The sequence below is a fragment of the Struthio camelus genome, chromosome 2, assembly GCF_040807025.1.
Source record: "Struthio camelus isolate bStrCam1 chromosome 2, bStrCam1.hap1, whole genome shotgun sequence".
Taxonomy (NCBI): domain Eukaryota; kingdom Metazoa; phylum Chordata; class Aves; order Struthioniformes; family Struthionidae; genus Struthio; species Struthio camelus.
Window position 1 is genome coordinate 135,455,972 of NC_090943.1, and position 23,422 is coordinate 135,479,393.

At 38.4% G+C, this 23,422-nt stretch overlaps 1 long non-coding RNA gene across 2 annotated transcripts in view; it reads right to left on the minus strand.

Annotated features, from left to right (window-relative positions):
- Window positions 1-23,422, minus strand: part of LOC138066037 (uncharacterized) — a 40,396-nt gene that overhangs the window by 11,905 nt on the left and 5,069 nt on the right. The window contains exons 2-3 of one of the 2 annotated variants that reach the window (XR_011139212.1): window positions 20,101-23,250; window positions 11,245-14,061 (exon numbers count right to left, since the gene is read on the minus strand). This is a non-coding gene — a long non-coding RNA (uncharacterized lncRNA). Of the gene's footprint in view, window positions 1-11,244; window positions 14,062-19,890; window positions 23,251-23,422 lie in introns of those variants that run through there. The other variant, XR_011139213.1, reaches the window with a different exon arrangement.

Genomic DNA, 23,422 nt, shown 5'->3' on the forward strand with positions numbered 1-23,422 from the left:
GACAACAAGTTAAGCATGAGGCAGCAGTGTGCCCTTGTGGCCAAGAAGGCCAATGGTCTCCTGGGGTGCATGAGGCAGAGTGTTGCCAGCAGGACGAGGGAGGTGATCCTGCCCCTCTCCTCAGCCCTGGGGAGGCCTCCCCTGGAGTACTGTGTCCAGTTCTGGGCTCCCCAGTACAAGAGAGACATGGCATTCCTGGAGAGAGTCCAGCGGAGGGCTACAAAGACGATGAGGGGACTGGAGCATCCCTCCTCTGAGGAAAGGCTGAGGGAGCTGGGCCTGTTCAGCCTGGAGAAGAGAAGATTGAGAGGGGATCTCATCAACGTGTACAAGTATCTGAAGGGGGAGTGTCAAGAGGATGAGGCCAGCCTCTTCTCCGTGGTGCCCAGCAACAGGACAAGAGGCAACGGGCAGAAACTGAAGCACAGGAAGTTCCATTTGAACCTGAGAAAAAACTTCTTCACTGTGAAGAGCATTGGAACAGGTTGCCCAGAGAGGTAGTGGAGTCTCCTTCCCTGGAGCTATTCAAAAGCCGTCTGGATGTGATCCTGGGCAATCTGCTCTAGAGGACCCTGCTTGAGCAGGGAGGTTGGACTAGATGATCTCCAGAGGTCTCATCCAACCTAAACGATTCTGTGATTCTGTGAACACCTCTTATCAATGAAGAAATGCTTAGCTTCTTTGATGGCTCCCTGGTATGGAGAAACCACCTTTTTAGGGAGTCATTTTTAATAACAACTAGCCACAGAGGAAAGATGGGAAATGTGGCATGAGATAAGCTCTTGTGCCTAGTTCAGGAGTTTGTTGTGTACTACACAAAGCCATCAGTCAATCGGACATCAATTCACTTCAACATAATCCACCCTACTTGCATGTGAACACATACTGACCTGATGGATCCTATTGATTGGTTCGCTTAAACTGATTTACTGATGGAAGAAGTTGGCCGTTACTAATAAATCAGTTAAATTTAAACGTAAAGGCAAAAGGTGAAAACAATCTTAATGATGTACCATTCTAACATATCCATAAAAAAGCCCTCACCAGCAGAAGAATTTTCTTTAACGTAAATGAGCTATGTATATATGTTTTCATTTGTTGCTGCCAAGTGTGTATATAAAAGTATCTGGGAATCCATCATTGCAAGCTTCAACTGATCCTTCTTGACAGAGAATAGAGAAGCCTTACACCACATGACTCTGCAAAAAAATACTTTAAAGTTATTTTTCAAATGGATTTAAAATAGATTCCATGTGAAACTGAATTTTTGCACGCAGTAAAACTTCATATAACTTTTTTAATAGCTGTAGACAGTGGGCCAAACTCAGCTTTTACGTAAAACATGCTGAATTGAATGGAAAGCTCCACTGAATTTACTGACATTTTGCCCAGTTGCCACAGGATTCAGTTTTGCACACACTCGCTTTCCTACTCCTGCTTCTCAAAGCTGTCAGATGTACATATGATAGAAGCTTTCAGAAGTCCAGGACTGGTAGTGCGAGTGGATTTAACAGTCTAACATTGAAGAGTCCATGGAGAAAAGCCACTCTGGAATTCTGTCAGAGGAAGTAAGCAATAGAGCACCATTTTTGCTGTTGTCTTTGTAAAAGGCCATCTTCTTAATTCTATTGGTTTTTTGCTCTGAATGGCACCCATGAGCATCTGAATATTGACAGAATATATGTATGCTTGCTTTAAAAAAATGCAGTGTAGTACTGAAATAAAATTTCCACAACAGATAGTGTCTCTGACACCCAAACAAGTTGCTCCTGCATGCTCTTTAAAAGTCATTCCAAGAATTGCTGGGAGGTAATATTCACGACAGGACTGTCCAGAGCCATCGCAGATTGTTTGAAAACAGAAAGCAGGACCTGACTTAGCAGGGAGGCCATAACACCATGCTACAGCCATCCTTAAAGTTGAAGAGTTATCTCCCGTTTTGATGTGAACATCCTCCACTATAGTGAAAAGCAAACAAAAATACTGTTTTCCTTCTTCATGACTTTAGCAAGAAGGATTGACGACATGCTTAGTTGTCAGGAAAAATAATTTATTTCACTGTCACCTTATTTGTTCACCTGCTGCAAGGTAAATAAAAGCTAAGTCACTTTTTATTTATTTAGCTTTCGCAAGACACCTATTCTGACAGAGCTAGCATTATCTATTATATATAGCCACTCTACTATACTGATTATGGAAAAAAAAAAAACACAAGAAAACATCTATACTCAACTTCACTCTTAATAGTTAACATTTGTAGAAAATAACATTTTAGCTTTTAGAACTTTGAACATAATGCCCTAAATTTGTTTTCAGGTGCCATTTCTCCACATCAAAATGTGATTTTGAAAATAAAAGTAATTTAACTTATTTCATGTTCAAAAAGTACTAGGAGTAAAGTAAAAGGAAACAGTCCACATGTAGGAGTTTTCAGCGTCTAGGTTTTATCTGTTATCACAAATGTATTACTATTATTAGTAGAATCTCTTTGTCATAACAGTACATGAAATTTAAGTGATAAAAACATTTGAAAATACAGTTAGAACCTAAATCTTATGTTAATTTCTCAGGGAAATTTCCCATTAGGGAGTGGCTAAAAGCAGAGAAAGTGAGTAGGGATTGTACCTGTACAGAGATTACTATATCTTAGCATAAAATGTATCTTTTCCTGTGAAGTGAAGAATGGTGTAAGTTCCACAGTCAAAATGAGAATATAGATTTGACTCAACAAAGCAGCCTGCTTGCAGGAGCTTGCTCCATTCTCATTTCATAGCACAAATAAAATGCATTTTTATCCTGCCTTTGCACATAGGATCAAACACTCTAAGTAAAGTAAAATCTTGTATCAATGGGACAAGCAAAGGATTTATATCTCAGGAGATTGCCGGATCACTGAATGAGAAGCAGGGTAAGGAGGTACTATAACAAGCAGATATAAAGTCACAGCAATGGACGTAGTGGCTTTGTTTTTTTCACACTGGCTTCAGCACGTGCAGGACTGCGCTGGTCCTGATGAGCAATTGGCCATAATTATTGAGTTAGCCTACTGCAGGGGTGGACCTGCTGCCAGCTTAGTTCCCACTTACAGGTGGTTTAGTGCGGCACGATTCTCCGTAAGTAAGTCTATAAGAAGAACTGAATTCATACTTCCTTAGCCATAACAAGAAGTTGTCACTGCTTCTACAGATTATGAGTATGGGTAACATTTCTCTCTCTGCCAGGTAAATTCTGGTAGGCACTGTTACTTCACTTACAGTAAATAGAAAAGTTTCTTGCTGTTGCTATGTTTAACTATCCAAATATTACTATTTCAATAATACATTCATCTCTCTGAAGTTTTGTGATTTTTATTACTTTCGAATTTGCCAAAAACCTGTTTGCTTCTCATGACAATTTCTGAAATATGCAAAAGTTTTCTGAGAACATGAGCATCTTTTATTCCCGTTGAGTTCTCGGGTCCCTGTGTCAATCTGTAGCTTCATCTTCCAAATGGTCACTTATATATACACGCAAATATCCTGGAACAGATTCAGTAGGGGAAACTGAAACTACTTGCTAGTTGTAGGGCATTCACTTATGTGGAAAATTCAGGTTTAAGCCATGTAAAGCAGGCAGAGGAAGGGACTGATTTGGGTATCTCTTATTTTACATATATCCACTCACTGGCCAATTGCATATTCAAAGTTTTATTTATTTTTAACCAGAAGATCCCTCTTGAAACTGAAGAAGTTTTGTTGAAATTGGTACATTTCTGGGAAGAGGAAAAAAAACCTTTTGATTTCAACCAATCAGCAATTTCACTAAGAGATTCTGAGATAGTTCTTGTGGTAAATAGATATTTTTAAAAATGTATTATGATTCAGTAGTGCTATATTTATGTAGAGCATATTACTTTCTGAGTTTACTTAACCTAAGAAGATACAAGAGTAAAATATGGAACTCAGGCACAGTGGGAAGACTTTATGTGGGTATTTGAAATGTGAAACTGCTGTTATTTGCTTACTGAACACCAATGAAAAAATATAAAAGTTTATAATGCTTGATTCTCAAGACTCAAGATTCTCTCTCTATTATGCTAATACATCATATTTTTACGTATTCTCAACAGAGACCTTTCTTTTCCACTGTGGATGATCTCCACCCCCTATTATTTTTTCAAAGCCAAATTGTAAGATTGTTGCACACTAATTTGTGAATAGCAGATGCCTAATTTTCCCCACACTTATGGGACTATAAAGGCCAGATATGTTCCAACATATGTTCTGCATCATGCTAGGCCATACTTGCATGTGCACGATAGAAAGATCTCAGCATCCTCAGCTTTTACTATAGCTTTACTATCTTATTCGGCAAGGTAGCCTCACAATTATTTAGCAGAACCTGACCAGCAGCCAACTGGAAACTTTGGTTTCCACTTTCAAGCTAAAGCATAAATATAAAGAGCTGTCTCCAGAGCTTGTTAGACAAATGATAACCTCGTTTTCAACTCTCTTCTAGGTTCCCTAGGAACTTAGGCTCCTAAGGCACATTGAATTTTAACATACTGCAATTCTGGACTTGCTGTACTTTCAGTTCTTTGGGGCTAATGACAGAGGACAAAAGCAGAGAAATTAAAGAGCTATTCTAACATACGCTGGCAGTAGGTCCTGGCATGAGACAGCAGGGACTTTAAGTGAGAATTTGATGTTATCCTTACACTTTTAAAAGGCATCACTTTGCTTCATTTTAACTTTATTAGTGAAGAATTATCTAATGTCTCTACCGCGGTCCATTCAGTTGCTTCTTCTCTACCATTTTGTTGTTATTTTGATCAATCTATGTATTGATCTTTGATAATCACCAAGCACATTTTAGAGAACATCTCGAGATACTGATAAGAAGTTTTTACATAGGCTAAAATTAAAGTGAAAAACACTGTATGGAATTTATTCACATTCTAGAGAATTCAGCCCTCCATAGACTCTGGACTACCAAAAGAATGATATTTATATGGAAACACAAGTTACCAGCGCACTTTCCACTTGCCTCACTCTGGTAAACCACATCCTTTCAACAGGAACAAAACCTCATTGATTTTGCATTTAATGACAAGAGTCAGTGCATGTATTAATTTTTTTCTCCTCTAAATTTTAAGGCAATTCTAAAACTGTACTGTTGCTTTCTTCTAGGTTCAGTAGGCCTGAAGAAAATGTTGATAATGCCATTGAAAAGTAAATAAGTAAATGAAAAGATGCAATACACTTTCCCCCATCACATGCATACTCATTCTTATGCCTTTTCCACCTTGTCTCCCCACTTCTAGTCAATTTTGCATAAGACTCTCCAAAATTCACTGGAGTCAAGATTTTACCCAGACTTCTTTAAAGCATCTGTTGCTTCTCTCCTCTCTTAAGAAAATTAGGTTTGTCACAAAACTGTTTGTCATGGGTCCATATTTTTATAATCTCTCAATCAGTTTAATTTATAATATGAATAGTTATATTAGTATATTAATAATCAATATTAACCTTATTAATATTATTTTAATATCCCTGATAATCATCCTTTTAAACTTGCCTGTCAAAGAACTACTATAACGAAATATGTGAATTTAGTTATTAAGAATGAGGCATTATGACAGGGTGAAGTCACTAACTTGTCTACATGAGACGGTATTGGAGGGTATCTCCCATTTCATTTGAGATAACTATGATGGTTTTGCTAACAAAGGGCCTTAAGCTCCTTAAATCGCTGTTGGTCCATTACACTTGGATTGTCTAAGTAGTATATGAATTCATAAATTCATTTTTTACAGCCTGATGACAGGGAAAATTGAAAGCTGAACTCATCCCTACCCAACAGCTAAACTTAGCAGTGGAGTTTCCATCCTAAATACAGAAAATACCATATTAAAGATAAACACTGAAATAGGCTGAAGGTACGCATTTTTACATAAATAAAAATATATTATTTATTATATTTTATATTTTTATATTTTATTTTTAACCTCGAGTGACATCCAGTATACACTTCAGAAAAGCTGTTTTGGAGTCTATTTCATTGATTTTAAAGGAAACAAAGGCCTATTCTACGAAGTACATACAAAAGGCCATACACCACAATGCAAATAACATGGCATACATCCATAAGTCTCAAAAGAGAGGCACTTAGAATTGTGAATGTGAATTGCTTTGCAATCTGCAGCGTGGTAATATAGCTGTCAACCGTATTTCATGTTGTGCAGGACAGAAGGCATCCCTGGAAAGATATGCTTTTTAACTAGCAGAGACTGAATGACTGACATCCAAATACTCTTTTTTTATATCAAGAGTCTAACAATTCATACTAAGAAGTGCAATACAGAAGACTACCTTTCATAGACTAGGAAAAGCTTACCTAAAATATGGATGAAAAAATACTTTTCCTTCCATAGAATGTGCATGTGATGCTAAAGAGAGTGAGAAAGAGAAAAAAAAAAAAAGGAAAGAATGGGAGAGGAGTCATGTACTTGCATACAGCCAGAAATGTGAAAGTTGGTGGTTTTGTTTTGGAGTGTCTGTGATTCCCTACACGGTTTCAATTCCTCATGAGTTTGCACCTTTGAGTTTTACCTTGGTTTATGGGGTGAATAAAATAATACTCAAAACAATACCCATCAGGTTACCAAGATGTTCCTTTCTTCAAGATGAAGTCATTAAGAACCACCAAGTCTTTGCAGTGCTTCTACCTGAAATGTTGTTTTCTCTGGCAATTTAGCTTCACTGACAAGTTTACAAACTCTGGCAAACCTCATCTAAGTTTTGGTTTTGTAGCTGATCGTGAAGCCATGAAAGTCTCTAATTGCTTCTGCTTTTATTACGAAAGCTTCTCCACATCTATTCACCTATATCAGGCAGTATTGGTTGAATTCATCCATTAGGGTCATCTGAGATCTAAAAAAGATGAATTTGACTTCTGTAGTACACACTACAATTTATGTTAAACAGTATTTTCCTGCTGAACTGGGTATCTCACCTTCAACTACTCATGATTTGCTATGTGTTCCTGAGAAAGACACCAAATTTCACTATGGCACAGTTTCTTCCTATTCTGCAATATCAGTAATCTCAGTTTTTACATGAGCTCAGACAATTTAGGATGAATGACTAAAAACAATTATTATTATGTTCTAACAATGGTGTGAGCCATACATATAGTAAAGGTATAGCATTCTGAGAACAGGCATCTTAAAATGAATTAGGTTTTAAGCATTCAGATTCTGGGGCAAGGGTAGGCCGAGTTATATGCCTGGAAATACTGTATTCAACGCAGTGTCGCTGCTCAGATGCAATTAAATAAACTGTACACCTATAGAATATGAGTTAGAATTTTAAAATCAGTTTAAATGGATCCTATGATGGATGCAATTCAAAAAACTTTTCTCAGAAATATTTAAAAAGATATGCCTGCATGTTTGGTGCACTCTACATACACAGTACATGCTTCATTTTAATATAGTATCTCTGCTTTTCAGAAACGGACTATAGGTTAAAAAAGTTTAAAATTGTTAAGAAGAAAACCACTGTGTTTGATAATACATAAAACTAGGATTGGTGTCTGATTCACTGGCGTTTTCCCAAGCACGAGACATGTTTTCCCCAGGGGTCATCAGGTCCAGGCGAGCTGCATTCTTTCTGCCAGGCACTTTGTAATGTGCAATGAACAGTGTCATTTATTTTCATTTCCTCATACTTAATTGCATGCTTCTTGCTTCCAATATTAAGCCAGAAGGCAGGTGGTAGAAGCAGTAAACTAAACCACTACTAGCTGTTGGAGTTACAGGCCCTGCTACTTTTCTCTTGAAACAACACAATTGTTTACAATTCAGCAGAAGCTGCTGAACTGGAAAAATGCTTGCTTCCATTGCACATTCAATAGAGATTTTTCCTTTTATTCTGAAAAACAGAACACCAAAAAATGATGCCCTGTGCGGTAAGTGCACATTGAACCCCAGTCAGACCTGGATCACTGGGTCAACCAGATGACCCCCATCCCCTGTGTACATCCTCACTGGCAGGTGCAACAATGTCTTCCTCCCACCGACACGGTGCTGAGAAGGCAGAGTTGAAAGCCCAGAACATTCTCAAGAGCCATCACCTATTCCTGGGGTCTTTCCAGCTCGAAACATTGTTGACCACATCCCAGTTCGACTTAGGGTATAAGACCAGCCCTGGGCTTTCCGAGTTTGAGCTAGGTCCTCTTAGCTTCTCCCTGCAGCAGGTCTGCAGGGGAAGAACTCTCCCCTCGCGTCGGGATGCCACCTGAGGTAACTCCTCGAGGTTGAGAGCCCTCTCCCAAGTTTGGGTGAGTGATTGTACACGGCGGGGATTGGGATATATATTTTGCTGGTGAAGCCACAATGCAATAGCTTAGTTCCTATACTGACATCCGAAACCTGTTGAATACCGTTGCTGGTTAATAAATTGGTTAATAGTTCTGTAACAGAGTGGGCCCTTCTCATTCCCTGACACCCTCTGCTTAGCAAACAAAAACTAGTTAACAACATTTTATCACATTAATAGGAAGCAATACCAGAAGCTATTCTTTTGGTAAATGTATCCAAAAAAAATTTTTTTAAGGTGTAGGAGGTTTAGCCAAAACACAGCCTGCTTTAGCCAAATAACATGCCAGTAATGACAGTTTGGGAATTTGTTAATGAATTCAGTACTAAGCTATTTAAAAACTGAATGATCATGCCTGGATATAGACATACGTTTATCAGGTATCCAAAATGACAGCCAATTTTATCATACTTGGAATAAAATGAATTATTTCATTCATTGTGGAAGTTAACATTCATTCCATTTTCTCCTATGATGACAAATAAAATAAAGCTTTATGGAAGTCTTCCTTAAAGAACTTATTTAATTTCATCCTCATGGTGCACTCAGGCTGACTGGATAATTATTTCTGGTGTATTTTACCAGATGGGTATATTACTTCTACAGACAAATCAGGATTCATTGGCATATTTAGATTGAATGCAAAGTTCTCACTGTCACTATTGCATTCATGGACAGCACTTTATAATGTGTAAATATTTTTAACAGCAATACTGTTGTGCCACAGAGTTGTGTTATTGTTGAAATATCCTGCTGAAATAATAGATATTGGAAGTCATATTATACTGAAGTATTTAAAAGAGAGTGACAAAGGGGAAAAATTAGCTCAACAACAAATATATTAATGATCACTTTAAAAATAGTGGTTCTCACTCCAGTGACTTCTAACTCTACCCAAGCATTTTTAGATGAAAAGTCACTAGTTATTCCTGTTGAAACCATCTACAAGAGGTAAATAATAAATATAGAACTTCTACAAACATTATTAGCATAATAGGAGAAGTGTCAGTATCACACCTAGCACACAGGCCACTAGATCAGAAACTGATATTCATTTTAGTTCTGAAGGGTTTGCATGTACACAGTCTAATAACTATAGTAGCTAGTATAAAATTTCCTGCATATAAAGTACATATAGCTGTTTACTTGCTGTAGTACTCTAATCAAGGAGCATTGATGCTATTATTTCAGGATAAGCAGCACGTTTCAACTGCACAAGAAATAAATACATGGACGTTCAGGCTGAATCCTGCAAGTTACTCTACATGGAAGTCTTTACTCCTTAGCATTGCACCCTTTTGATTTCAGTGGAGCTCTGCGCAAGTGCAGGACCAGTTTTTGCATGCAGAATAAAATAGAATCACGGAGCACCGTAGTAGGAGGAATGAAACACACCATTTAAAAATAGCAGTAACGTAAGAAGAGATATACTTTTTGTACAAAAGTCCAGTCCCAATCTCTTGTGTCAGAAGAAAAAATACAGCTTAAGAAAATAATATAAGCAACTGGGCAAAAATTAAGTTATGCCTGTTATCTTTCCCACTTCTATCAAGCAGGCATTGAGGGATTCCTGAGCTGAATTTGAATCTCTGTCCTTGTACGCAGTGGTCACCTGCAGTTCTATCCTCCATGAATTGTCCATGTTTATTGTCCTCAGTCTGTTGTCATCAGTAATTTTATTCTCCATGAAACTCTATGGTATATGCAGAGAATCTTAATTAAACTAAAGATTCAGTTGCCCTAAGTACTGAATGGACAAAGGTTAAAATTTGGAAAATTGCGGAAGTGACTGAAGCTTCAAAGTTTCATTTTCGAGGTTAATTAGGTTTTAAGATATTAAATTCCATTTATTTTCAGTGAAATCCAGGTTTCTAGACCCAGATTGCAGAACTACTCAGGAACCTAACTGAATTTCAGAGTACTTTCACATTCCCATTAAAACCATTGGAAGATAAATTATCTTTTGGAAATCCCAGTAGGTACTTTTCTCCATCCTTCAGCATTAAAAATCTCTTAGAAAACACGGCTTCTAAGGCCAGAGTCTTAACAGTTAGAATATCTGGTTCCTAAGTGAGAATCTCATTTGTTCTGGCTTCCTTTAAAATCAGTGCGGGGAGGGACGCAGAGCACCAGAAGTGCTGTGGGCTAACAGTCTAGAATTTGGAGTTGCCTATCTCTTTCCGGAGGAATTTAGGGTAACTAACTCCTTTCTTGCACTTCAGCGAAGTGCCTGAGAGTAGGTGAGATGCATCACATAAACAATATATTTTATATAGTGAAATATCTAATTGAGTCCATATGACAACTAAGCCTCCCTTTCCGCAAGAGAGACCCCTAGTTACGAAGCCACAGAGTCTTGCCCTTTTCCCTGGATACTCAGGAACAACCCATTAATTCAGAAACTCTTTAAAGTAGGAGTGTTAGAGGGCAAAAGCTACATACACATATTTGGTTTGACCAGTAGTGGCTGCCAGGCTAGGTTATACAAGTGAGGTAAGCAAAAGAATATATTGTGAACTTTAGTAGTCCTTAGGTATGACATAAGACACCGTGCTAGTCTGTACGGTTAATACTGCACTTCTCCAAGTAATGTCCCAATGAGATATGTCTCCATAGTGCAGATACAGATAGCTACAGCTGCAGGTGCTTGTAGTTTTATCCTCTAGCTGATTTGGGGTTCTGAAGATCTGCATTTTGAATTTAGGCAAGATAGGCACTTACAGTAGTGAGCAGGCACAGAAGTCATTCTGTGGAGTACAGCTTGATGTGCTTTTGAAAAGTGAAGATATAGGCCTTTCCCACTGGACTCGCCAATCCATATTTTTAAAGTCAACTAGAAGTGTTGAATTTTGCAGACTCCAAACCAAAGTCATCACTGGAAAAATCATAAAATTCATAGAAATGATTATTCCTTGGAAGATAACTTTATTGGACTTCAGCCAAGACGACTGCTGAACATGAGTACATAACAGTATTAACAAAGACAGCGGTGTGCCTGAAACACAGATTGCTATGAGCTGATAAAAATAATAATACTGCACTAAATGCACAATCCATTCCCTTATTCTTTGGTGGACTTGCTCCATGGTTCTTTGACTTCCACTGTGATACTGCATTATGGAAGCATCCTGAGGAGTTAAAGGGCTGTAGTATATATAGCAGGCTAGAACTATGAGCATCTCAAACTTAACATGACATATCTAATATTTACGCATTGAAATGCCTTTTATGTTGCCATTTGAAGCACATTCAGTGCATAATCTTGCAGATCATTCATCTACAGGTCATGTCTACATATCTATAAATTCCCAAACTGCAGTGTTCGTTTTTTGTCTGTCCAGATGAATACCCCAAAAATACCACTTACTCTTTGACATGATAAATGACTCTGTGGGAATTTTATTGCTAAGATGCAATACTCTTGGGAGTCATGCAATCGTGCAATCCAATTAGTGCTTTAGATGGTGCAGCATCATTCAGGGACTGAATGGGAAAGCTACTTTACAAATAATACTGTCAGGACTGCCTTTTCCCTACCTCTTCCCTAGATCGTCTCCACAAACACATGGTTGTCCTGGATAAAATCGATAAAATCTTTTTTTTTTTTTTTTTTGCTTAGAAACAATTGTTTTAGTGAATTTCATTGTAAAATGTTTTCCAAATTATATATAAAGCCCTTAGATGGAGTACATACTGATGGCTACATGTTGGAAATGAAGATAAAAAGGTTTGTAAGCTATGTCAGTGCCTACACTCCATTTCTGTTTCATTTTTAAAAAGGCATTTGAAAGCAGTGGATAGCCTTTGCTTCTTGAACTTAGAATCCATAATGTTCAAGAGCTTGCTTTCCATTTTGCTTGTTTGGGCTTTTATTTTTATTGCAGTTTTCTCATGTCTAAATTGTAAAAGGAATATCCAGATTCTTTGGGTACAGTGATTTAATTTACTTCTGGAGATGTATTTATTTTTTGCTATGTAGTTACTCACAGCTGAAATTGCTCAGTAATAATGAAAATGCACTTATTGCATTACAAATGCCTGCAGAGGTTTGCATTTGGAGGATAATTTCCTTTTACGTAAAGTAATTTGTAGGGAACAATTATTGACAAAATCTGCCATTTTTGAGCGAGTTCTTAGCTGAAGTTAAACAGAAGAAAAATTCCAAGTGCCTATTCCACTGAACCCTAATCTGAGGAACTTCAATGTAATTCTGATGTCTAACTTTGCTACTATTTCTGCTCAGGGTTTTCCCCACCCCTATACAGGGAAGCTTACAAGAGTACCAGTCAGTTTCCGAAGAGGAGTATAGAGTTAAGTTATTCCTAAATTGCTTATTCTTGCCCCCCAGCAAATAGATTACAAATTTGATAAAGTAACTGATCTTGCCAAACTACAATGCAGAATTCTTCATACTCGGAGATCACCTCCACTTTACAAGCCATTCACCCACGAAAACACAGCATGACTTCCTTGAGCTGCATTATCAGAGCCGTACAGAATCACAGAATCACAGAATGGTTGAGGTTGGAAGGGACCTCTGGAGATCATCTAGTCCAACCTCCCTGCTCAAGCAGGGTCCTCTAGAGCACATTGCACAGGATCACATCCAGACGGCTTTTGAATAGCTCCAGCGAAGGAGATTCCACCACCTCTCTGGGCAAACTGTTCCAATGCTCTGTCACCCTCACAGTCAAGAAGTTTTTTCTCAGGTTCAGATGGAACTTCCTGTGGTTCAGTTTCTGCCCATTGCCTCTTGTCCTGTTGCTGGGCACCATGGAGAAGAGGCTGGCCTCATCCTCTTGACACTCCCCCTTCAGATACTTGTACACGTTGATGAGATCCCCTCTCAATCTTCTCTTCTCCAGGCTGAACAGGCCCAGCTCCCTCAGCCTTTCCTCATAGGAGAGATGCTTCAGCCCTCTAATCATCTTTGTAGCCCTCCGCTGGACTCTCTCCAGGAGTGCCATGTCTCTCTTGTACTGGGGAGCCCAGAACTGGACACAGTACTCCAGGGGAGGCCTCACCAGGGCTGAGGAGAGGGGCAGGATCACCTCCCTCGTCCTGCTGGCAACACTCTGCCTCATGCACCCCAGGAGACCATTGGCCTTCTTGGCCACAAGGGCACACTGCTGGCTCATGCTTAACTTGTTGTCCACCAGCACTCCCAGGTCCTTCTCGGCAGAGCTACTTTCCAACAGGTCAACCCCCAGCCTGTACTGGTGCATGGGATTATTCCTGCCTAGGTGCAGGACCTTGCACTTGCCTTTGTTGAACTTCATGAGGTTCCTCTCCGCCCAGCTCTCCAGCCTGTCCAGGTCCCTCTAAATGGCAGCACAGTCTTCTGGTGCGTTAGCCTCTCCCCCCAGTTTAGTATCATCACGTTTTATGAAATGCAAAATGGCATACTTATTCTGTTTGGGGTACTTCTTTCTTAAACTTGCTCCTTTCTTCACGCCTGATGGAAAAATAGGCCATTGCCTCCTTGGCTGGGAGTGCTAATACAAAATAATTAAACTGCAGCAAAGGCACAAAATTCTTAGACCCTATGCACCTTCCAAAAAGTTAGCATGAAGTCTCCAATTTTCTTTTTTAATCATGCTCCCCATTCTTTTCCTCAATATTGCAAGCTCGTTTATAGCTAAGATTGGCAAAATGTGGCTGATTGGAAGCAGGTAGTTACATTTCATCAGTATCTTTGCAGCTAAATTATGTCAAGAGGGAAAGAACACTCATTAAAAATATATATTGAACAAAATTTGGATGAAGTATTTTTCTGCAGTCTTTATGGTTACATAACTAAAAAAGATAATGTCAGTAAATGAAGGATATACTTGACTAATTAATTCACCCAATTATAACAACGCACATTATTCTCTTTTCACTCCTGGTTAAGCCCCTATTCAAAAAGGCACTTAAGAATATTCTGCTCTTTAATGTGCCTATCATACTTCCTTACACATATGCCCAACAAAATGCTGAGGGATGCATTTAGGCATAAATTTAGGTGGTCTGCTGAAACCAGGCATGAGTCTAGAAGAACATGCAAGGGAAAGCATTCATCACCCTTGGGTTGAAGAATCTATAAAAGAAGGCTTCTGACTCAAAAAGAAGCATAGTAAAATGGGACAAATGCTCATCCCAGCCAAAAAGAAAAGCACAAAATGCTTTCAGAGGCTGACACAACCTGCTCTTTCTTTCACTAGGTCCAAAGCAGGCAGACCAAAGTAAGTCTTATTCACGGGAATAAATACAAGAATCCCATTACTTGCTGCACAGTCTGCTTCAGAGGTTCTTGAAATCAATATTTAAAATCTGCTTTATAAGCTAAGAGGACAGGAAGGGTTGTCATTATGCTAGTTTGTATCACATCTAACCTCTACACAATTAAAGCCTTTTTTTGTATTCACTTTGCTACTTAGAAGACGCTGTCTGGTTAGTAATCTCATGATGTAGTTTAGGCTATTTGTTCATGGTTTGTTTGTTTTTTTTTTTTTTCACTACCACGGCACCATAGCAACCTAAAACCCAAATATTTGTTTTCTTTCTCAAACACTGCAAGTTATTTTATGAAAATTTTTATGCAAATTGGGCAATGCATTGAGTCATTCTGTTTGTCTCTTTTCTATTTATCTCTAAGGCATCTATCACCATGGTGCCTAAATGCTGTGGTATCTTAGTGTTTGCCAGCTCTCTATATCATAAGAGTGAAATCATCATTTTTGTCCACTTTTACATGGCTTCTTACATGTACATTGAAAGGAAGTATTAACTAGGACAGAACAGTCATATATTAAGTGTGAAAAAATGCCTTCTGTGCTAATATACACAAATCAAAAAAACTAGTCTTGTTTCCTTCGGTTTTCATTTGCTCTGAAAATAGAACCTTTATTGGTAGAATACACTTTGTTGACGAAGGCTTCTCTGATTTCAGAAACCCTGAATTCTAATTAAAATCTTTTGCATTCTACCTCCTAACCACTTTGGAGAAACACACCTCCTGCCAACACAACGCCAAACTGTCCTTAAGATTTTTTGGAGTACTTAACTGAATTTCCTTCCCTTCTTACAACTCACTTAATTTGTACCTTCCCCCCAAACATACTCATGACATCTTAGATCCTGACCAATGTCTTCCCACAAACAAGTTACATTGTCATGAGAAGAGTGTTGTATTTTCTCTGCACCACCTTGCAAGCCTGCAGACCTTCTAAGCTGCTGCAAACTAGGTTAGGGAATAGTAACATGGGCAGTTGTAAAAAATTCACTTGCCAGTAATGCTAAAACTAAGACCTTTCTTTTCCCCTCCTCCTTTAATAACAATGGAATTGAAAACACAGGAAACTGTAAGTAAACTTTATATTTGAAAATACTAACTTGGTGCAAAAGATTGTGACGGTGTATCTGGCTCACCTTCAAACAGAACAATTTTTCTCCTCAAATATTAAATGGAAAAAGTATAACGAGAAAGAAGTGAAATGGAAAATTGCTAAAGCTCAAGAACATAGCACACAGAAAGGCAGTATTTTTTCTAAAAGCTCTGAGCTGATATGAGAAATAGAGAAAGGGTGTGGAGGAGGGGGAGAGGGAAGTGGAGCCAAGGCAAGGTAAAGTGAAGCAGCCTGAAAACAGTATGTGCAATAATTGATTTTGTTATGGAAAGATTGAAAAAAATTAAGTGGGGGCAAACTCTACAGAAGCACTTTCAATACCATAAATATCGTCCTATAGAGTAGATTTTCCATAAAGCGCTTAAATGTAATTGGTCTAGTCATAACTCAGAAAGCTAGATTTTTCCTAGTTCATCTTGCCATGGGCCAGGCAGCTTCTATTTTTTCCCTTACACCATGTTCTACTCTAGGGAGTTTCTCTTACTCCCTGCAATGCTACACTGCAGTTTCAGTGTCATTCTTAGCCCTTGTCTCCATTTAAAATCTGGTTTTTAAACCATTGATAATATGGGGTTATTATCTGAAGGTAAGCCCCTCCAAATATAGAAAAATGGGAAAATGTCTCATCTTGCAGCTGTTACTGAGCATGGCAACAAAGTTTGACAGCTGTCATTTGGGGAAGTGAAAGAGCTTAATATATTACAAGAATAAAGTATATTTTGCCTTTCTTAATGGAACAGATATAGTAAGAGCTCTTCTCCAAATTTAGTATGCAGGCCCATCATTGACCAGCATAACCTCAAGTTGTACAAACAATGAAATGCAATGCATTTTAGCACCTTCAAAACCATATAAAATGACGATTATTTCCATGTATACTGCACCTTACATCTCCACAGAGTTTGAAAAGTGACACCTTCATCCTATTTCACTAATGCAAAAAACAAGGTTCATGACACCAGAAATACGTAGTAGAACACAAGAGTTTAGATTTTTTAAAGTTCAGTCTATATTAGAGAAGTCTAAAATTTCTATTTCCTATATAGGGTACTTTGCCTAGATAAAGACTACATCCCTGTGAATTTCCCCTCTGTGGAGACAGGTGCCAGCGTGAAACCTCTTTCCTTGCAGAAACTAAATGAGTATGACCATTTCTGTGGAATGAAAAAATTCAAAAGAATTGAAGAATTTGGGTATGACAAAATTCTTCCCTGGCTACTGTTTACAATCCCCACCTCCTAGGATATTAAATAATGAGAAATAATGAGCTAGAAAGGAACTAGCCACATCTGTCCATTTCATAACTGATCTTTTTCTTATATTTAAAGGACTCTTTAAAAATTGGTAATTGTATTGCTGTATACCTCACTATTATGGCTCAATTTAAAATCCATCCATCTCATATGAACGTATGCTGTATTTCAACAGGCCTGTGAAATTACTTGATTTGATGTACCTTCTTGCAGCTGCCCTGCTGAAGTTCAAGACTGCTGGCGTGGCCAGTTGCTTTGGGAGTTTAAACCCTTTTGTAAAAATGAGTGATATCACAGTGATCAGTGGCAAATTCCTGGACAGATTAAATGAAATAGACCAAAGTTCATCCCCCACATTTGAACCCCATTCAAGTTGCTTTTTTAAAATAACATAACCAAGTTTTTACTCCCTACATTAACGGGGCAGCTAAAGATCCACTTTTCATTCCCAGTCTTAAAGGAATTTTCCTCCTTCTAGTTCTCATGGGAAATTGTGTTAAAATTCAAGAACCTGACCCTAGGTTGCACTGATTATTCCCACTGACTTCAGGCCATAAAAAAGGAAAACTGTGGAGAAGAGTTATATTCTGTCAGAAAGAATACGGCTCCAAACACTGGAATCTTCCTGATAGCTCTATTTCAGAAGCTAGCCAAGGAGAAAAATGGGGCCAGGCATCTTGGAAATTACATACACAGACGTCACACACACATATACTACACATACAAAACACTGAAGGAGAATAGAGAAAAGACAACTAGAAAGGAACCTTGCCAATCTATCAAGCGGCAGATGAATTATCCCCAAGAGTTTCGTCAGGAGCAGCAGCCACCCCATTTTAAGGTGAAATTTTATTTCAAACTCAGCTGTAGCATAATCTAGGATCCATCTGTTTCTTCCATCCCCTCACCACCCCCCCCCCAATCTCCCTGTTCCCTTCCCAATTCAGATGTCAATGAAACTCAAAGGAATTTAAGTCATCTCCAGTACCACCGGCTTCATGCACAAGAATTAGTAAGTAATAGTTAAGAAATGCAGGAAGAGGGATGGAATCAGGAAAAAAAAAAAAAAAAGGAAAGTGAATAATTTATTCATATGTGTTTTCATTCCAATGAAGGCTTAGACATTGTGTGTACCTTTTCAATAATTTTTAGTGTTTTAGTGCATTGAAAACTATTTTCAACATTCTTCTCACCAATGTTTTTAACAGGGAAAACTAGTGACCAGTGACTAGTGACTAGATTTGTGTGATCTGTCTAGCTCTTACCATTGCTTTCACTCAATATCCTCTCTTACTTAACTTTCTTGTATGATGGTCCTGCCTCACATCCTTGAAATGTTACAATATACAGAAAGTAAATCTTGGGGAAAGAAAAGCATTGGAATTTTTCCGTGTTGGTCTTCCTTACAGAAGAACATTTCACCTCTGATTCTGGCAAGAGGACTTCTCGGTGCAGTTGCACTATTGGCTTAAGGTAACCTAAGAATAGACTGTGCCAGAAGATGCAGACCTACCCTCTCCTGCCATACCTCAAACCTAGGTAAATATTCTTCCCTTGGGTCAGGAGCAGTTCTCATACAGCCCCTGAGTTAGCCATATCAAAAAAATCCCAGTCCAACTGAGATCTGAGCCACCCGCTACTTTTTAGACTGCCCCTTGACACAGCTGGGCATGCAGCCGTAAGCATCCGTATGAGGGAGGGAGGAGGCACAGGGGCAGATTGCAGCATATTTCCACCACAGAGCTAGCATTCATACCCTACACCTGAATGCTATGTTCACATTAACTCCTTACAAGCAGTGCTAATATTTGTGGGGGTCTTTGTTTGTAGTAAAGTGTGTGGCTCCATGAATTCTTTCCCTTTGGGTTAAGGGAGAACTTGTCTGTCCTTTTCGGGAGTATACAGAGAGCGCTTTCGGAAGCCGTTGGAAACTTCATAGTACTGCACAAGCAGTACAGCACAATGTTTGTCCAGCAATAGCGATCACGTTAATAGTGATATTAATTGTATTAATACCGGTAGGTTATACTTCTTAATGGCTGCTCAACTCAAGTTCGTCCCACTTGTCTTTGTGTTGGAGAGCTAGGAAAATGCTTGTGTTAAAATCTGAATAACTCTTGCAGCAGAGTCAAAGTTAAGAAACACCTTTATACCACCTTTGACAGGCGAAGGCTTGGAAAGCAGAGCAAACACATTGCTTAAGGCTCGACCTGAAAGAGTGATTTTATTGCTCTAAATTGTGCCAGTAGGTTAGTTTGTTTCTGGAGGAGCACAAAAATGGTTAACTGCCCCTGTGCAGTGCCCCTCACCAACAACACCTCAGTCCGATGGAAAGCTATAGAGAATGTAAAACACTGTAGAAACATTTGCATTTTTAATAGTCGATGACAGCAATATTAAGGATTCAATTTATATTTCTGTTATGATGCTTTAGAAGATCTTATCCTAGGCACTTGTGTGCGCTGACTAATTACATAAGTATTGTTCATTTTGTGTTCTTACTGCTCTAAGACTTTGTTCACAAAGTTAGTCCTATAACTCTGAAGCCCATTTGAAGGAGGAAAAAAAAGGCACAGAAGCCTCTAGATTTGACTACTTACTTCCAAGATATTTAATTGCCATTATAGCCAGAAACGCTAGAATAACATTTTCTCTTTGAGGGGAAATCTGGGAATTAAACACTAGTGCAAATTCCACGTGATAGCAAGTAGTCTCAGGAGTTTTGAAAAGGAAAAGATGGCAGGCTAGACTTTCATAGGTTATTTGTAATTCCTGTTATAAATTTTGGGCACAGAATGCAACTTTAACATTTTACGTAGAAAGACAGAATCTTTTTGAAAGATCTTTTACAAATCAGCAAGACTGGAAATAATTTGATAGAAGACTTACCGTGTATGCTCTTTCAGCCATTTCACTAGAAACTCATTTTGGCTTTCTCTGAGGTAGAGATAAACCACAGCTAGGAGACAGTTATTAAATCTTCTTTATATATTCTGTATGAAATATATTAAACTACAAAAATACTCTATTCAAATAAGGTTAAGGGTCTGACTTAAACCCACAAAGACATGGAAATTCAGAAATATTGTGTCTCCCTACCCTTTACATTCTTCAGTGAAGCTAGGCACTGAACACGAATGAATTGTGCTCAGATTGGTTAAGCCTCTTCTTTATGATGCATTTCTTCTTAAAGGTACTTTCTCTTTCATTTTGTATCTTCACCGTGGACCCAGGTTAAAATTCTGCCCTGATTAAATGTTTTTTACTGTTGTAGTTTTCATACTAGTAGAAATACAAAAGTAAGGAAAGTGAAAAAAAGTATGTAATTGTTAGCCTCAGTGACTAGCTATTTCTTTTTCTTTTAACATACAGCTTACAAATCTCATGTTAATGAAAGGAAGGCAGACAGATGTAGAACATATATGACTTTCTCCGAGTGTGAACGTATGCCTCAGCTCTCCTTCCCCCTCTGCTGCAGTTTTATTTACACATATGTAAATACTCATTGCATACTTCCCCAGCAAACGAAAAAGGAGTCTTAGGCTTGGCAGTGAACTAAGATTTTGTACCACAAAATGACCTTCTTCCATATTGGACTTTACACCCTTTCCCCCACACCACAGTGACTAGGGGAGGTCACACTTCACTCAAAAGAAAGGAAGACACTCACAGACCATTCTTCTTGAGGGGCTCCCAGCTTTGAAACCACCTCCTACCCTGCGGTGTAATAGTCCGGGCCTGCTGACCTCTTGGGCAAATTGCAAAGTGTGTCTTCTCAAGATAACTTCAAAGCAGGGAAATTCCACTGCGGGGAGGGGAGGGGCGTATTAGGAGAATGGGTATTTTTGTGTGTGTGGTCTACAACTGCGAGCTATTCTGAGTTTCTCCTTATTCTTTCCTATCTGTCTCTAATGATTCTTTGTTTTTATTTAATTACTGCCAGGGCATTATACAGTAAGGCAACTGACTCCATGGGGCTCTTACAGATCTATACGCATTCAGCAGACAGTCAGAAACCCGATCATTTCAAACGTGGCTTGGGGATTCCCCTCCACGTGCCTCAAAGCATCTGATTAACTTGCATGTTAAACTCTGCTGATTAAATGCATGCTACTAAAGCTGCTGTTTTTAATGATGAACAATGAATACTGACTATTCATTCCCTCCAACTGGTGCTCCTGTAAACTACCTAAAAACAGAATAGGGGACATTCCAAAATGAAAATGGTGTTGATTGCACCCTGATATCCAGAGTAAAGGCAGATCCTTTCGAGAACATCCACAAACACTAATCCTTGCTGCACAGCTGTGGTAAGGAGGAAAGTAAAACAAACAAAATCTTCAAACAAATTGACAATAATATAGTACAAGACTTTAAAATAACACCTGCGGTGTATTATTATCTTAAGATACCACAGAACAAGACATAGGATTTCAGGAATTAATAGAAATTAAGATTTCTCTTAAAATAGATATTAAATGATCTCCTTAAAATAGACAATTTTTGTTAAAGACCAAGAGAAGCAGAAAGAAGTAGCCTTGATCCAGAAAAAGTATTTCTGCCTTATACAGCACAAAAGACATTCAGGAATAGCTCATCCATGAGAAATGGTGAGCTCCTTTTGCTGCCAAGGTCAGTCAGATCTCTTGTGATATGTTTTGTAAATGCTGACTTTATCACTTACAGTTTTCCAAGGACTTCTTTAACATCTAGAGATTTTTTATTTTTATTGTAGAACAAAGCCATGACATGAAACTGTCAAACCAGAAAGCCCAGAAAAGGATGACAGACAGTTTTTATTAGATTTGAGGGTGACAGTCCCATTGAGAAAGGAACCATGTAGTTAGAAGAAAGGTGGCGTGAAGTTCCTGAAGATCCAGCAGGAAAGTGCTGAAATTTCAGCAAAGAAGGAAATTTTGTTCTCAAGACAGCAGTCCAACAATTTATCACATCCCTTAAAAACTGATGGTGGTTGACATATGGATGATGTATGTGTATCAGCCTATCAGACGTGAACGACACTGGATTTATTTGCCACAACAGGAAACTCTAATGGAAACTCCCAGCACAGTTTTGCTATGCCTCAGTCCTGATCTTCTGCACTTCAAACGCCAACTGTGCCACCTTGTGTGGTAATTTTCTGGTGGTAAGTCTCTAGGGGACTAGATTAAAATCACAGAACTAGTTTTGCATTTTGCTTTCTCTAGTTCAAAAACAAAATGACAAGATAATAAACTGCAGTACCTTCTAATCCTAAAAATAATTTTTTACCCTCTGAACTCTTTGCTACATTTATATGTACTCTAGTCAGAGAGAACAGAGCTTGAATCTCTATTAGCACCTTAAATTCTGGGCTTGAAGTACTAATTAAAAGCCCATGAAAGAAAGTAGATAACCTAGTCTCCTGTTGCAAGACTCATCATTGTCTTGGACAATGACACTTCCCTTTCTCACGCTATGGAAGACCTGGTAATATGGATTAGTCCTCACATTGTCACCTGTCTCTACTTCTGACCGGTCCTGTCTTCCGACACTCCTTTCTCCTAACCGTTCAGGTACACCATGCTGAAGAATACGTAAAATATTTACAAGTGCAGATGTGCATTTTTAATGGTATCAAACATTTGTACTGATCTGTTTGCAAGACATCTGTAATCTATCTAATGCACTCCCCGGATAACATTCATATCATTTTTATGGATATTTGCTTTTTTGATGAAAAATCACAATGCCTTTAAATAGGCTTTTTTATTTGTGAAAATACATTTTATTTTGAAAAAACTTGAGTATTTGAAATCCCCAATACACTCATCCAGTATATTTCGGATAAAAATAGAATGAAACCTCGAATTCCTGAACCCCTGAACTTCTAGATCTTTTATGACTGACTTAGCAAGGTAAGTGGAAGAGTGGAAAACTGGCAGTCTTAACATTTCAGGTGTATCGTGCAATTGAGAACTAGCATGTGCCAAACTGTGATGTATTTTTTTGAGTGTTCCTGCATACCATGTGGACAATATATCTCAAGTAAAATCACTTGATAAGATAGGAAATATAGGAAGGGGAAAAAAGGAACTTCATGTTTCCCTTTGATTCTCTAACCATGAGAAATAATTTGAATCTAAGAGTCCAGTGAAATTTATTTCAAGACTGGCCTACCTTTTGTATGTCTGCAAGGCCACATTCAATTTGGTAGCTTGAACTGAACCAGCTGGCAGGGTCTCTGAAGCATATGGGCATGGATCTACGCTGCAAATATGCATGGTTAATTTTACATTTTTATATCTCTTTTATGGTTATTTAAGATCTTGATTCTCTGAGACGTTGCATGCTCAATTCCTAGGGAAGGCAAAGGCAGATGAGTGGGCTAAAAACCTTTTCTGAAATGTAAAACATAGTTCTGTTCACCCCACAGGCCTAT